The sequence below is a fragment of the Zingiber officinale genome, chromosome 4B, assembly GCF_018446385.1.
Source record: "Zingiber officinale cultivar Zhangliang chromosome 4B, Zo_v1.1, whole genome shotgun sequence".
NCBI lineage: Eukaryota > Viridiplantae > Streptophyta > Magnoliopsida > Zingiberales > Zingiberaceae > Zingiber > Zingiber officinale.
Genome location: NC_055993.1, coordinates 10,969,581 through 10,987,278, shown reverse-complemented (window position 1 = coordinate 10,987,278; position 17,698 = coordinate 10,969,581).

The following is a 17,698-nucleotide window of genomic DNA, read 5'->3' as shown; positions in this document are numbered from 1 at the left end:
AACCGCCATCTGAAGCAAAAGAAATGGCCGGATCCAACATCTACCCGCCGAAATTTGAGGGAGACTTCGCAACTTAGAAGAAGCGCATGCAGGTATTCTTCAAAATCGACTTCGAAATTCTCTTAACTATAAAATATGATTTTGTAGCACCTACGGATCAGCACGGAGCAGGGAAAGAAGAATACACATGGACGAAGAAGGAGCAAGCTGACTTTGTGGCTAATGGAAAGACAGAGTTCCATCTACTCAGCGTTCTTCCGCCCCAAGAGGTCAGCCGGATCGGAACCTACAACTTCACCAAAGATCTCTGGGAGAAATTCCTATAGCTTCACGAAGGTACCTCGGAATCCAAACTGGCTAAGCGGGACATCCTCCGAAGCCAACTGACGAACCTCCGAATGAACAAGGGAGAGAAGGTATCCCAACTCCACGCAAGAATCAAAGATCTGATCACTCAGCTCAATAACCTTGGAGAAAAGGTAACAAATTGTGACTCCATAAGGTACGTACTTAACTCCTTTTTGAGAACTCAAGAATGGTCATCCTTAGTAGATGCTTACTACATCTCTAAGGACCTTGAGGTATGTAATCTTGAAAGCTTGTTTTCAACTTTTAAATTTCACGAGTCTCACTGTATAGATTTTTAGGAAATAGAGAAATCAAATAACATTTCTCTAAAAACCAAGAAGGATAAATCAGATGCCAACAACTCCTTTGACGATGATGAAACAACATACATGGTAAGGAAATTCAAGAAATTTTTTAAAACTAATAAGTTTAATCAAGTGCAGGTAAAGAAAAGAAGAGCAAGGAAGGTAAGATGCTATAAATACAATGAGGAAGGGCACATTAAGGATGACTGCCTAAAGCTGAAGAAGGAAAACAAGAAGGGACCAACCACAACAAAGCACAAAATCCTGAAAGCGACGTGGGATGAGTTGTCATCAGATTCAGATCTAGAGGAGTACGCTGGACTTGCAGGAGGAGGAGAAGGGATCATTTTCCCTTACCTTTTATTGATGAAATGCTTGAAAGATTGGCTAAGCACTCATATTTTTGCTATCTGGATGGATATTCAGGATTTTTCCAAATTCCAATTCATCCTCAGGATCAAGAAAAGACTACTTTCACATGCCCCTATGACACTTTTGCTTATCATCGTATGTCATTTGGGCTTTGTAATGCTCCAGCCACTTTTCAGAGATGTATGATCATAATTTTTTCAGATTTAATAGAGAAAATTATGGAGGTGTTCATGGACGATTTCTCAGTATATGGGAATGACTTTGACACTTGTTTATCTAATCTCTCTACAGTTCTTCAAAGATGTGAAAAGACGAATTTAGTGTTAAACTGGGAGAAATGTCATTTCATGGTTAAAGAAGAAATTGTTCTGGGGCATAAAATATCAGAACGTGGGATTGAAGTGGATCAAGCAAAAGTGGAAGTGATAGAAAAGCTACCCCCACCAATTAATGTAAAAGGAGTGAGAAGTTTCCTGGGGCATGCCGGATTCTATAAGCGTTTTATCAAGAACTTTTCAAAAATTGCTAAGCCTTTAACAAATTTGCTAATCAAGGATGTTGAATTTTGTTTTGACAAAGACTGCATATTAATAAAATTAAAAGTGCCCTTACTTCAGCTCTGATAATCCAAGCCCTGGATTGGAATCTTCCATTTGAGATTATGTGTGATGCAAGTGACTTCGCAGTAGGGGCAGCTTTAGGACAAAGAAAAAATAAGATTCTACATGCAATCCATTATGCAAGTAAAACACTTGATGCAGCTCAAGTGAATTATTCCACTACCGAAAAAGAACTCCTAGCCGTAGTATTCGCATTTGATAAGTTTAGATCATATCTGGTGGGTTCAAAGGTAATAGGTTATATGGATCATGCAGTCATCCGATATTTACTAAGCAAGAAAGATGCTAAACCTCGGCTTATTAGATGGATTTTATTGCTTCAAGAGTTTAACCTCGAGATTAGAGATAAGAAGGGAGCGGAAAACGTAGTGGCTGACCATTTATCCAGAGTATGGAAAAATAAAGAAAAGAATGCAGATTTTGACTTACCGATTGATGATGTTTTTCCCGATGAGCACATTCTAGCTTTATCGAGTGTTAAAATACCATGGTATGCAGATTTTGTTAATTTCTTGGCAAGTGGAGTCTTACCCCCAAATTTCTCCAATCAACAAAAGAAAAAGTTTTTTTTTCAGATGTGAAGAATTATATTTGGGATGAACTCCTCCTTTATAGGAAATGCAATGATGTGATTTATCGAAGATGTGTACCTAAGGAAGAAGTCAGAGATATCTTATTTCATTGTCATTCCTCTTCTTATGGAGGACATTTGGGGAGTTCTAAGACAGTAGCGAAAATTCTTCAAGCAGACTTTTATTGGCCAACTCTATTCAAAGATACTAAGAGATTTATACAATCATGTGATTAATGTCAGAGGACTGGAAATATTACTAAGAGGGATGAAACGCCACTGAATTACATACTTGAAGTAGAATTATTTGATGTATGGGGAATAGACTTCATGGGGCCATTTCCTCTTTCATATGAGAATAGGTTTATCCCTGTAGCAGTGGATTATGTATCCAAATGGGTAGAAGCTATAGCCTTTCCTACGAGTGATGCGAGAGCAGTCATCAAATTGTTTAGAAGCATAATTTTTCCAAGGTTTGGTATGCCTAAAGCAGTCATTAGCGATGGTGGATCACACTTTATAGAAAGACAGTTTGAGAATTTACTTAGAAAATACGGAGTGAGCCACAAAGTAGCAACGCCATATCATCCACAAACTAATGGGCAAGCTGAAATTTCTAATCGTGAAATCAAAGTCATACTAGAGAAAACAGTATCTACTTTACGGAAGGACTGGTTATTGAAGCTAAATGATGATTTATGGGCATATCGTACTGCCTACAAGACTCCTATTGGGATGACTCCATTTCGGCTAGTTTATGAAAAGCCTTATCATCTTCCAGTAGAGTTAGAACATAAGGCTTATTGGGCAATTACAAATCTAAACATGAATCTCAAGGAAGCAGGAGAGAAAAGGAAGCTTCAGTTAAATGACCTTGATGAATTGAGATTGGATGCTTATGAACATGCTAAATCTTATAAGGAAATGACAAAGAAATGACATGATCAACACATTCTCCGCAAAAGTTTCAAGGAAGGAGATCTAGTTTTATTGTTTAATTCAAGGCTAAAGCTTTTTCCAGGAAAGCTTAAATCAAGGTGGACGGGTCCCTTCGAGGTTAAAAGGTTTATCCTTTTGGAGCGGTAGATATTTGGAATAAAGATCTTGGAGTGATTAAGGTAAATGGCCAACGGTTGAAGAAATATGTACACGGTATGAAATTAGAGGAGAAACAAAGGTTGTATTTTTCTGAACCTCGTCCTCCGGATTGATTATGTAATTAGTTCCATTTTATGTTTCTATTTTTCGTTGTAGCATTTTCACTTGATTTTTATTTTGTTTTTAGGATTAAATTCCACTCTCATGAGCTAGCCATGATGTTTTCATGGGCATGGGAGTGTAGGCAAAGCAACGAAGAAGAGGAAATTTTCTTTAGAGCAAAACAGAGCATGGTCGTGTGATGTACACGGCCAGACTTATGGTGCAGAGAAGGGAGATGCTCGGGCCGTGTCTACATGACACGGCCGTGTGGAGTCTCCAGAGAAGAGGAGGTACATGGTTGTGTCCCACACACGGCCGTGTAAAGAATCCAGAGGAGGAAAACTTTTCGGCCGTGTCTCACACACGGCCGTGCGAAGGAACCAGTGCAGAAGCATGCACTGGTCGTGTCATCTGACACGACCGTGTGCTGATTCCAGAGAAGGAGGCTAGTGAGGCCGTGTCCCAAACACGGCTGTGCAAGGATACCCGAGGAGAAGAAGGTTATGGCAGTGCCAATTGGCACGACCGTGTATGACATTTAGAGAAAGAGATGGGTATGGTCGTGTCTCAGACACGACAGTGCAAAGAAAGATGAACTAGGTCGTGCAATGATACACATCCCAGCCCACACCCTTTAAAGGGGTTAGGGCACGGGGTGTGGGCGGCACACGGCCGCACACTCCCTTCCCTCTTCCTTCTTCTCTCTCATTTTATTATCTCTAGGGTTTCAACTACCACTTCTAATTTCTTCCTCTCATTCTCCTTTTTGAAGGCTCAAATCTCTTCTACCAAGGAAAATGTGATAAAAGGATCTTCTTCTACAAGAAAAGGGAAGGAGAAGATGGTTGCAACTAAGGAGATAAATTCTTGTTTCAAAGGTATTTCTAATGATTTTGGTATTATTTTCTCTAGTGAGGAACAACATCTTAGGTATGCTTCCTTATGTAAACGTCCTCTTGTGAGTACTAAATTTATGGATGATGAAACTTTGGAGACATTAGGGTTTAAGGATGATCTAAATTGGTTATTTGAAAGAATAGGTTGGAGTGGTTTAATGAAAATGAAATACCCTACCTACCCTAGAATTGTTTTTGAATTTTTAAGTTCCATAACGGTTGATAATGTTCAAGGTGGGGGTAAACTAAATTTTTGACTATTTAATGAGGATTATGAATGGACGTTAAGTGATTTTAATACTTGTTATGAGTTGCCAAAGAATGATTTGTGTACAATTTTATCTCAGTTCGAAAATTCATGTTTTTGGCAACACATTTCTAAACAATCACATTTTAACCCTCACAATTCTAGAGTTCTTCACATTATTAACCCCATTTTTAGATATGCTTATTTAGTCATGAAGAATACCATATTTAGGAGAGAAGATAAAGAGGGGTTAGTAAGACTTGTAGACTTGTATTGTTTATAGGCAATGGTTGAGAATGTTGTAATTAATTCTGGCTATTTCTTCCTTAAACATTTAGTGAAACTTGGAAAATCTGACTCTGCCACACCTATTGTTTTAGGAGGATTGTTAACTCAGGTTGTTTTAGTGTTAAAGTGTGATTTAAGTGAATTGGAAAATATTGATAATTCTTGTAGATTAAACTTGAATTCATGTTTAGCAACAAGGATGATAAGATGTGAAGAACATGGATTCAGTCTTCTTATTAAGAACAGTTTCCCTTTAAGATTGCCCAATCAGGATCTCATTAGTATTCATAATAGGGAAAACTGGCGGTTGAAATTAGCAAGTCAACATTCTAAAGCATTATCAACTTTAGCTTCAAAAAGAGTTCCTTTGGTTAATCGTGATGTTCATAGTTTTAATTTCCAAGAACTTCAGTCTATTCTAGACAATGTTCATAATGATTTGGATCTGACTGAAAATTTTCTCTCTAATAATGAACCCATGGAAGAGGAACAATTTAAAAAACTGCAAGAGTGTTTCAAAAGTGAGAGAGAATTGTGTGAAAAGATTTCTCGATTTATGAATTCTTATAGAGCTCGTATGAAATTTAATGAAGATTTTGGGGATATATGAGATTTTTCCAGGATGATATTGATAAACTGTTTGAGTATCATATGTTTGTTAGAGATGAAGTAAGGTGGTTTATTAATTACTTTCCTTTTCCTTTTCCTGAATTTCCTGATTTACCACCTCCTCCACCATATTGATTTCATCGGGACGATGAAAAGTTTAAGTTTGGGGGAGGGGGGTGTCGAACCTGATTTTTCTTTTTGCATTTTAGTTTCCAGTTTTTGACTTGTTTTCTGCATGTTAGTTGTTTTTGCTCTGCATTTTATTTCGATTGTCTTGCTTGGATTGCTTGTTTTGATAGTCATTTGACTATCTTTTGAAATTCTGGTGGCATACATCTTGAGAACATCAAAACTTCACTTATATATTTTCTTGTCTTCAAGATTAAATGTTAGCACGTTCATTATCTAGATTCATGATTCTCAAATGATGTTAGTAGTATGCTTAATATACCTCTTTTCTCTATCTTAGGTAGCATGACATAAGCTAAGTATCATATGGAGATGAGTTTTAGTTTTGGCTAGACCTTAAGGATCTTATCTTCACTTCACTATGCTTGATGCTTGAATGGTTGATATCATTGAAATAGTCATGATTCATCTTGTTTGTTTAGTACTTGGTTTCCATGGTGATTTCTCAAACTTCATTTTGGTTACTGGATGAGGCTCAACTCATGTAAGCTCATTTGGAAAAATCAAAATATCCCAACATTTGTGCCAAAAGTACATTTGTGAATAAGATTTGCACAATGCAAATACTTATGAAACAAAAGTGTGAAAAAAAAGTGAATAAGGGATATAAAAAATAGTGGTCGTGAGTGGAATCTAGCTAGTCACCCCTTTGAGACCAAGTTAGGTTACTGGGAAATGACTGCTTAGCTTCTCTTGAGATTGAGCACGCCTTTGAGACCTTGGGTTGATTGAGAAATATGAACCAAGTGTGTGGCAAGTAAGTGTCTATCACTAGTTACTTGTCTATCACCGGAAACATTAGGAATTCAAACTTGATGACGACTTGACTAGGACATAGATTGAAACTTGAAGAGTTTTGAGTTGTTTTTGCACTGCGCACAGGGTACTTATGCTTGAGTCAAACTTAACTTGTTTTCATGATCATGCTTACTAATGAAACTTTTTGATAGAGTTAGGAGAATGTATTAGGGATATGAGAGCATTGTAGAGCATATGAATTTAGATTATAGCATTTTACTTAAGGACAAGCAAAAGTTTAAGTCTGGGGGTGTGATGTGCGTAGATTGTATACACTTATTTAACATATTTTGACGCACATTCACATACTTTGTACATGCTTTATCTATGCATTTTCATACTTCCATCTTTCCTTTTGAGCATATTTACTCTCTTTGTTCGGAGATATGCTTTTGTGCATTTTTTGTACACAGGAGTCAAATTTGGTGAAGGATGTGTGTTCGAGGCCAAATCTGCAAGCAAAGCAATGGAGGAAGACATTGTACCTTAACCCCACACGGCCCTGCCATGGGAGTTTGCCCAGGCCGTGTGGAGATGAGAGGCCATGTAGCTGCAGCAGAGAAAGGAGATGGCCTGGCCGTGTGAACCTCACACGGCCGTGCCAAGTTTTGAAGCCCAATGAAGTCTAGGTCGTGTACACTACACGACCATGTCAGTTTTCCAAAGACCAGAGAAGCCTCGGTCGTGTACCTTACACGGCCGTATGAGGTTTCCAGTGAGCAAGAGAGTGCTGGCCGTATGCACCACACGGCCATGTCGGGTTTCCAGAGGTGAAGGCAGTAGAGGCCGTGTAGATCTACACGACCGTGTAAGAGGATTTTTGGTAGAGGCAAGCCACGACCGTGTACCTCACATGACCGTGTGAGGTTGGCAAAGAAGAGAATGGAGCAGGTCGTGTGAACCTCACACGTCCGTGCTTCGGGGTCATGTGGCGCCCAATCCCCTCTTCTATATAAGGCTTCCTTCAAGATTTGAAAGGGGATCTTCTTCCCTTTGGGAGAAAGGAAGATTTGGGCGATTTCCCTCCATCTTGGAGGGATTTTCCGACGATTCTAGGGAGGATCTTCACCAATTTGACTCCAAGATCGTGTTGGACCCCGTGGTAGTTTTGATGTGATCAACCAAGTTTAGGTTAGGTCATGTTTGTCTGATCCCTGTGTCTAAGTGTGCAGGAACTTAGGAGCGCAGGAAGTCAAGCGGAAGACGCAGCTAGCGAGAAGGACGGCACGGGAAGGGAGCCGACGGGCTCGGTGCGTCCGAAGGACGAGAGAGCTAAGGAAGAGTACACCGGTGGGAGTGAAGAGCGTGTGCAGTGTTCGAGGGACGTAATGCCGGGAAGGAAGACTGCTCGAGGAGAAGGCTGAAAACTGGGTTCGGGTGAGCCCTATTCCGGATGGCCGAAATCACCCAAAGAAGCCGAACCAGAGCAAGTCAAATGGAAGTTGACTTGTCAATGGTTCGGTCGACCGAACACCCTGATCGGTGAAGTGGGTGACATGTCAGCACAGCCGTTGGTGACATGTCAGCATCATATCAGCCAGCGGTGAAGTGATCGGTCGACCGAATCTCATGATCGGTCGATCAAACCCAAGTTTATCCAGAGACTCAGTCGAGCATTTTGATCGGGCCAACTCAGCTGGAGACCGTTGGCTGATCGGTAGACCGAACATAAGGATCGGTCGACCGAACCCAAGCTTGATCCACAGAGACTGCACCTGGACGGAAGACTGGGCTAGTACAGTAGGTTCGGTCGACCGAACCTGGGGATCGGTCGACCGATCTCTCTTGAGTCAAAACTTGATCCCGAAGATCAGGTCATCCGATAAGCTCTAGAACCCCTATATAAAGGAGGGTCTCAGACAGCTTTAAGAAATAACGAAAATGAACGAAATAACAACTCTTGTACTCTCATTGTCTTAGCAACTACTGTGCTGTCAAAAGTGTAAAGGCTTCTTCGCCTTCAGAGAATGAGACTCTTTTAGTGCGTCTTTCCAACGCCTTGGATTAACAACTGTCTCGGTTGTAACCAAGTCAAATAGCTGAGTTTCATTTTTTTCTGTTATTTTGCTTTATTATTAAGGGTTGCTTTATTTTAGAGTTTAAAAGCTTTGAGGAGGGTACCTTTTAGTTTCAGGCAATTCACCCCCCTCTTGTCGGTCCCCGCTGCGCCTATAAGTGGTATCAGTGCCCAACAGCCTCAGAGAGACTAACCGCCATCTGAAGCACAAAGATCAGAACAATTACCGTCACGAACATTCATCCCCCAAAGTTCGATTGAGATTTCGCCACATGGAAGCGAAAAATGGAGGTATTCTTTAAAACTGAATTTGATATACTTTTAATAATGAAATATGGATATGCAGCGCCGAAAGATAAAGAAGAAAACACGTGGAGCAAGAAGGAGCAAGCCGATTTTGTCGCCAACGGAAAGGCTGAGTTCCACCTGCTTAGCGTTCTGCCACCTCATGAGGTAAATCAGATCGGAAGCTACGACTCCGCGAAAGATCTCTGGGAAAAATTCCTGGAGCTTCACAAAGGTACTTCTGAAGCGAGCTAGCAAGGCGCGACATCCTCCGGACCCAGTTGACGAACCTCTGGATGAACCAAGGCGAAAAGGTAGCGCAACTCCAAACAAGGATCAAAGAGCTGATCACACAACTAACCAATCTTGGAGAAGAAGTAACGAACTGGGACTCGATTTGTACGCGCTCAACGCCTTCCCAAGAACTCCCGAGTGGGCCTCCTTAGTAGATGCATACTACATCTCTAAGGACTTCGAGGTAAGTACTCTAGAACATTTATTTTCTACTTTTGAACTTCACGAATCTCGAGTTGCATAGCCAAATAGAGTAGAGAAGTCTAGTCAGAACATTGCCTTAAAGGCAAGAATAAACGGTTCTGACTCCGAAGCCTCGATCGAGGAATCCGAAGCAGCATTACTGGTAAGACGCTTTAATAAATTTTTTAAATCTAATAAATTTATATCGCAGTCGAAAAAGTTCCAGTAAAAGAAAAGGGTGGTTCGTTGCTATAATTGCAATGAAGAAGGACATATAAAAGATGACTGCCCAAAACTGAAGAGCAAAAGTAAAGAAAAGAGTAAGAAGCCAGCTCGACCCAAATACAACCTAAAGGCCATGTGGGATGATTCATCATCATCCGAATCCGAAGTCGAAGAATTCTCGGGACTAGCACTGATGGCCAACCATCAGCTAGAAGAAACATCCAACTCAGAAATGAGCATAGATGAAGGGGGAGGAACAACAGAAGAAGAAGAAAGCTATGATGAAGGAGGAGCATCGCAGGATGAGGTAAGTAAGGTACGTGCCCTAAACCCTAAACAGTCCTTTCGTTTTATTAAAGCTCTTTCTAAAGAATTAGATAAAGTAGAAAAGGAAAATGAATATTTGAAATCAGAAAATGAAATTTTAAAATTAGAAATTAAAAAATTGAAAACTGATGCATGTTTTAAAAATGTTTTTCCACATTCAAAAATAAAGTTATATGGAAAATTAAATTGGTACATAAGGAAGCATCAGGGTCAACTTAGGAAATACCAAGAAACTATGTACCCCCTAAGTTTTTAATTAATCCTATAGGAAGGAATCTTTATTGGATTCCAAAATCTTTACTAAATTAAAAACTATATAAGTTAGAGCTTAACAGCGAGTAAATTAAACAATTTCTTTATGATGTTTTATCTAAGGAAGTGGTTGTTGCTCTAATAACCAAGAAGACCTAGTGCCTCACCACGACCTGGAAGCTGAAATATCGAAATAAAATGTTTAATTAACTTTCTGATAAAAGCATTAAAATAAGAATTAAATAATGCTTTGAAAAGTTTTTACACATTTTCTTAGAAATTCTCCAATTTTTTTTTTTTAAAATCTCATTCAAAAAGACTTTGACAATATTTTCGTACCCCGTTTTTGCTGTGATCAAAGGGAGAGAATAAAGATAAGTTCAGTTAAGGGGGAATTTATTCAGTTAAGGGGGAGTTTATGTTAGTATAAATTTTTCATCTTTTATCTTAGTATAAATTTTTCATCTTGCAATTTATTTTAAAATTGTAAAATTATACCTGAATTGTTAGTTTAGTAATTTCTTTAAATTACTATCTCTTTGTTTTACCCTAACCTGAACTTGGGTTGATGCATATCAAAAAGGGGAAGATTGTTAGACCCCGTGGTAGTTTTGATGTGATCAACCAAGTTTAGGTTAGGTCCTGTTTGTCTGATCCCTGTGTCTAAGTGTGCAGGAACTTAGGAGCGCAGGAAGTCGAGCGGAAGACGCAGCTAGCGAGAAGGATGGCACGGGAAGGGAGTCGACGGGCTCGGTGCGTCCAAATGACGAGAGAGCTGCGGAAGAGTACACCGGTGGGCGTGAAGAACGTGTGCGGCGTTCGAGGGACGTAAAGCCGGGAAGGAAGACTGCTCGAGGAGAAGGCCGGAAACTGGGTTCGGGTGAGCCCTATTCCAGATGGCCGAAATCACCCAAAGAAGCCGAACTAGAGCAAGTCAACTGGAAGTTGACTTGTCAATGGTTCGGTCTACCGAACACCCTGATCGATCGACCGAACACCCTGATCGGTCGACCGAACCCCTTTGCATCATAGCACAGCCGTTGGTGACACGTCAGCATCACATCAGCCAATGGTGAAGTGATCGGTCGACCGAATCTCATGATCGGTCAACCGAACCCAAGTTTATCCAGAGACTCAGTCGAGAGTTTTGATCGGGCCAACTCAGCTGGAGACCGTTGGCCGATCGGTCGACAGAACATAAGGATCGGTCGACCGAACCCAAGCTCGATCCACAGAGACTGCACCTGGACGGAAGACTGGGCTGGTACAGTAGGTTCGGTTGACCAAACCTGGGGATCGGTCGACCGATCCCTCGCGAGTCAAAACCTGATCCCAAAGATCAGGTCATCCGATAAGCTCTAGAACCCCTATATAAAGGATAACCATGATTTTGGCTATATTATTTTGAATCATAATGCATGTTTTTATTGGTTTATTCATAGTTTAATCTCACATTATCATCATATCTCAATATTGCATTTGATTTTAGACCTAATTACAAATTAGCTAATTTTCATGGTATTTGGTGCTAATATTTGATTCTTATTTTGTAGGCATCAAAAGGGTCATGGACCTGATCAGATCAGGCTGCATTTGGGCTCAAATCAAGGGCTAATCAAGTCGATCAAGCCTCGGAGCATTATAGGCCGTTCATTCAAGATTGATCAGATCTGAGCCATCCGTTGAGCATCTGGTTCATCTAACCTAATGAGGGGTAGATTTGGACTATTGATGAAGATCTAGAGGTTTTTAGTTCGATCTGAAGATGTCTCCACCGTTAATCGAGATCAAAGCATTCTTGGCCGTCGGATCAAATCTGAGGGAGGTTTAAAACATTGAGAAGCTACAGTGTACACCTTGGACTCGGCTCACGATTTTCTCCACAGTGTCGTCTTCTTCGTCGCGCGACAGCCGCAGTTCCCATTCCTCAATTCAAGATCCGATAGCATCATTCTTCACCGATGGCGAGTTCCAAGCTTCGGCGTTCACCTTCCGAGATCGAAGAGTGGCGAAGGGAGGTTTCTTAGCTGCGTCTGGGATGCTGTTTCATTCCCGCGGTCTGACTTTGAGGGAGGTCTTCTCGGACAATGATCTTCACAATCACTGGAGCTTTAAGGGAGGTTTCTCGGATGTCTCTGGACCGTTTCCGATCTCCATTCCACAAAGAAGCTAAGTAGATCTGATCAATTTAGTTAGCTTTGCAAATTTCAGGATTTTAGCTTAGTTCTTTGGTTGATGAGATTTCCAGTTTGCGGGAGCTTAAGGGGAGGTTTCCAAGGGCTTTGAGCGTATGCTGGAAATAGATGTGAGCTTGTACATTGTTGTCGGGTGCTTAAGGGGAGGTTTCCAAGAGTATCTCTGTTTCGGCAGAGAGGAGGAAGTTGAGTTCGGAATTTGAGTTGATGAGTGTTTTAGGGTTTTGTTTTCTTCAATTTTGTCTTCGAATTATCCATGTTCTTGATCAGATCCTCAGATCTGATTCCTTTACTGCTTTGTTTTGTTTGAGTTTTCTTATGCAATTCTGTTTTGATTTCCTTATCTGAAACCCCAGTTCTGATACTGTTTTTGCCATCCGAATCTTGCTGAACTACTCACTTAGATTGCAAATTAGTTTTTGATCAGAAGTTGACAGAAATTCTAATTAGCATTAGTTAGTTTAAGTTGATGACATTTAGTTAGCTTGATTTAGCTATCTGCATTAGATCTGTTGTAATTTAGATCTGTAGTTTTAAGCGTTGAATGTTGGACTTAAGTTTCTGATTGTTACTGCTTTTAACATCACTTTGATTAAGTACGTGAGTTTAATTGTTTCTGTGAAAGTGAATTGGAAATACATGGAATGGAATTACAAGGTTGAATGATGCATTTAGAAATTGAGTTTAATTGTGATTACTTGATGAGAATGAAGAGAAAATTGTTTAGATGAGATTAACTTTCTTATGACTATATTCTGGATTTTATTAGATTAAGACAATTTAAACTCATGAGTCAAATGGAAGTACTTAGTTGACATTGTTGATATAATAAATCAATTTGAATCAATTCTTAATTTCATACACATTTACTAGTTAGCATTGGAAAAATACGACTTGGGACTCCATACTACACGAGTTTATTTTAGCTTATGTGAGTTTCAATCTTTATTAATTTGATGTGCCATGTGACACGAAAATGGCTAACACCAGTCGACCGAACCCAAGCTCGATCCACAGAGACTGCACCTGGACGGAAGACTGGGCTGGTACAGCAGGTTTGGTTGACCGAACCTGGGGATCGGTCGACCGATCCCTCGCGAGTCAAAACCTGATCTCGAAGATCAGGTCATCCGATAAGCTCTAGAACCCCTATATAAAGGAGGGTCTCGGGCAGCTTTAAGAAATAACGAAAATGAACGAAAAAGCAACTCTTGTACTCTCATTGTCTTAGCAACTACTGTGCTGTCAAAAGTGTAAAAGACTTCTCCGCCTTCAGAGAAGGAGATTCTTTTAGTGCGCCTTTCCAACGCATTGGATTAACAACCATCTCGGTTGTAACTAAGTCAAATAGCTGAGTTTCATTTCTTTTCTGTTATTTTGCTTTGTTATTAAGTGTTGCTTTATTTTAGAGTTTAAAAGCTTTGAGGAGGGTAACTTTTAGTTTCAGGCAATTCACCTCCCTCTTGCCGGTCCCCGCTGCGCCTACAGATCGAAGGATTGGATCCGAAGACCATTCTTCTCCGTAGATAAGTTTTCTTTCTCTCCTTTCTTGGATTTGAGGGATTAGAAATACTTGTAATCTTTGTTTCTTTTGGATTCTTTCTTTGATTTATGGAGTAGATCTCTTGTTCTAGGATGGAGGGAGTATTTGTAAGGAAATCTTGATATAAAACTCTTGTGGATATGTCAATTTTCCATTTCTATGATTTTGTCCTGTTTTGTATCTATTTGATCTTGTGTGGAATGTTATGATTGTGCCTAATTATCATGCTTGATTGAATGTTTAGATATCTTGTGGATCTTGTAGAGGTAATTCCTCGTTCGATTTTCCGAGGGATCTTCGTGACAGGAACATGCCCGTGTAAGGACGTTTGAGGGAGGATCTTGAAGGTGAAATAGGGTCATTCAAGGGGGTAGGATAGATTTATGCCTTAATCTTTATACCTAGATGCGTTTGATGAGAGATGAATGTCTATGTTGATTATCCGAGGGACGCACGTGATAGGCAAGCCCGTGTAAGGACAACATATGTTCATCTCTATTTGATCACATTTAGGTGTAGATTTCAGTCCTAGGTCGGTTCTTTATTGCAAGAGAGAACCGACAACCTTCTACAAATGATGGATAATTGAGGAATGAGATTTGGGTAGATCATTTACATTGAGTAACCTATAAAGAAACCAAAACTCCTAGAACATCCCTTATCATTGCCCTTATTCTTGTTTCCTAACTTTTCATTTGCATCTTTACCTTTGGTAGATTTACTTTGTACTTGTTAACTCATTGAATTGTTGTTTAGTTAACTCGCTTTGAGACATTCTTAGTGCTTATTCTAGTCCCTGTGGATAAGATAATCTTTTATATTACTTGCAATATTTCCGTACACTTGCGGAGGTCAACAAAACCTCAACTCAAGTCCAAAAGCTTGAGGAAGAGAATTCCAGCCTGAAAACTCAAGTCAAGGATTTGAAGATTGCATTGGAACGATTTACACTGGGTTCCAAGAATCTTGACTTGATTCTTGGAAAATATAAGACCGTATACAATCAATCCGGACTAGGATTTAGAATAAAAAGAAATTGTCATTCATATCTATCACTTGTTAACAGACCAAATAGAAAGGTAGTCCAAGCATGGGTACCTAAGTCCAACTTTATCAATCAAGTTGGACTTGATAAATATTGGGTCCCCAAGGATCAAGTCCATTACCTTGATAGATCATATCGAGACTATGATCCAGGGGGTGCCAATGGAAAAACTATCTTAATAAATAAATAGAATTGCTTGACGATTGTTATTTTCTGCTTTAATTTTTATATATATGCTTAGATTAGGCTAGATTAAGGACCTATGTGTAATTTACACTTGACTGGTTAGTCCTAGGAGTTTCAAAAGGAAAATTAAATATATAATTTCTTTGAAAGGCTCTGTCTATAAGTGGTGGATAATCTCATACCCAAGAAGGCCTAATGCCTCGTCACAGCCTGGGAGCCAATCTTTGAAATGTGTATTTAATTGACCAATTGAAAAACCTTAGTCTAACCCAAATGTAAATTAATCCTTAGACATAATCTAAATTAAAGATAACCATCTCACAAAAATAAATAAGGTTCCCTAATTGACAACTTAGAATCGGGTGAGATGAACCTAGGATGAACTTAGACAAATTTATTAACCTTAATTCAATGTAATCAATTTAATAAATTTAACTTAATTAATTTTAATCTTAATTTCAAAATCATAATTAATTTAATAATTACTTTTAAAATCATATTTAATATTCAAAATCTTAAATGATAATCACCTTTCAAATAATATTTAATATTCAAAATCTTAAATGATAATTACTTTTCAAATCATATTCAAAATCTTAAATGATAATTACTTTTAAAATCATATTTAATATTCAAAATCTTAAATGATAATTATTTTCAAAACATATTTACATTCAAAATTTTAAATGATAATCAATTTTCAAAATCATATTATCAAAATCTTAATTAAATTTTCAAATCATATTTTCAAGCTATAATTTTGAATATATTTTCAAGATCTTCAAAATTTTAAATGTTTACTCATTTAAAATTCAAACTCAAACTTATTTTAAATATCAATTTCAATATTGATAAAATTAAAATAACGTTAACTTCGTCTCACACTCGCTGATAAGCTGAACATGTTTGATAACCTAGAATGGGTGAGATGGAAAATTAAAAAAATAAATAGTAATCTTTAAGTTTCTCTTTCATGCTTTGACTCTAGAATCCTCAAAATTATTAAGGCATTAATCAAGGGGAAGTGAAGGGAGTTGAGCTAAGTTTTTTAAAAAAAAAAAAAACAAAATTTCAATTTATTTTTTTTTAAATGAAAAATAAATTATCTAATTTGCTCAAGTATTTTTCAAATCACTTACTTAGCTAAGTATTTTTACAAGAAAATATTTTTTTTAAGTTAAGTTTTTAACTTTAAATCTAAAATTCTATCAAAATATTTTTTAAGCTAAAGTTGTTATCAAAATCTGTTTTAAGTTGAATACTTTTAAGTAGGTCCTTCTTCAAAACCTTTACGTTTGAAGCTAAGTATTTAAAATTCTCAAAGTCTTTTTAAAGCAAGTCTTTTTAAGGCTAAATACTTGACAATTATCTTCAAAAGTTTAGCTAAGACTTTGATAAAAGTGTTTTCAAAGCAAAAATTTAACTAAATTTTTTTCAAACCTAAGTGTTTATTAAACTCCCTTTCAGCTAAGTTTTTAACTAAGTAATTTTCAAACCTAAACAGTAAATTTAATTAAAATGTTTTCTAAACTTAGCTATTTAACAAGGTGTTTTATCAACACAACCATTTTAAAGCTGAAAATTGAGCTAAGTTTGTTTTTTGAAAAAGATATAAAAGTTTCAAAACTTATGTTTAACTAAGTTTTTGTTGAAAAAATTAAATATTTTTCAAAGCATTTCTAAATTGGCTAAGTATTTTCAAAGCTAAATTTAGCTAAGTGCTACTCTTCAGGGAGAGCTTAGAATTACATAGAATATTTTTCTATTTTTTTCTCTCTACTCTTTCTTTTTGATTTGTGTCAATGGGGGAGAAAAAAGTTAAAGTTAAGCAAATTAAGATTTAACAAAATGAAAAAGTAAATTAAGAATTTAAACAAAATGAAAGGGGGAGCATAACATACGTTTCATTACATTCATGCTCATGTTTAAAATTTCTTTACTTACTGTTTGTTATATTTTTACTTAACTTTGAACTGTATTGTCATAATCAAAAAGGGGGAGATTATTGGTGCAAGAAGCATCCGACGATCGAACCTGTGTTTTGATTATGTCAAAAGGTTCACAGTTAAGTTGTCTTGTTATCTAACATGTGTGAATGAGTTTGCAGAAAAGTCCTAAGGTATCTTAGGCAAAAGTCCTAGTTGCGGTTAGGCAGACAGGAAAACCCTAAGGGGTGATAACCCTAGGCGGGATGCCTTGGTGGGTCGAGGTCTTCGGGCAAAAGTCCTAGAGTCGGGGACTCTAGGTGAAAAGTCTTGGTGTCGCAAACCAGGTGAAAGTCTGGGCGGGTTGTGGAGTAGACGTCCAGCGGAAAGACCTGAAGACTCGGGCACTGAGCAAAAGTCCAGTCAGTCTAGAGGATTGGACTAGCAACAGGTATACTCTATTGAGTGGAGTAGGTGAGGACGCATTCCCCACTGAGGGAACAGTAGGCGTCGGTTCGACCTAGGGTTTCTGGTCGAAAATTCGAAGTCAGAACTGGACAGTCCAGTGACTATCAAACATCTTTTTATATTCATTATTATGTGCTAACTTTGTGTTATAAGGTATTTTTAGGACTAACATATCTTGTAGGGACAAAGGAGCAAATTTTGCCTCAGATGAACAGTACTCGAGGCGCCCTCCATGAAGCTTCGAGGCGCCTCGGGTGCAAGGCAGAGGGAGTGTACACAGCGAAGCTGGAGGCGCCCTCAAAGAGTGCTG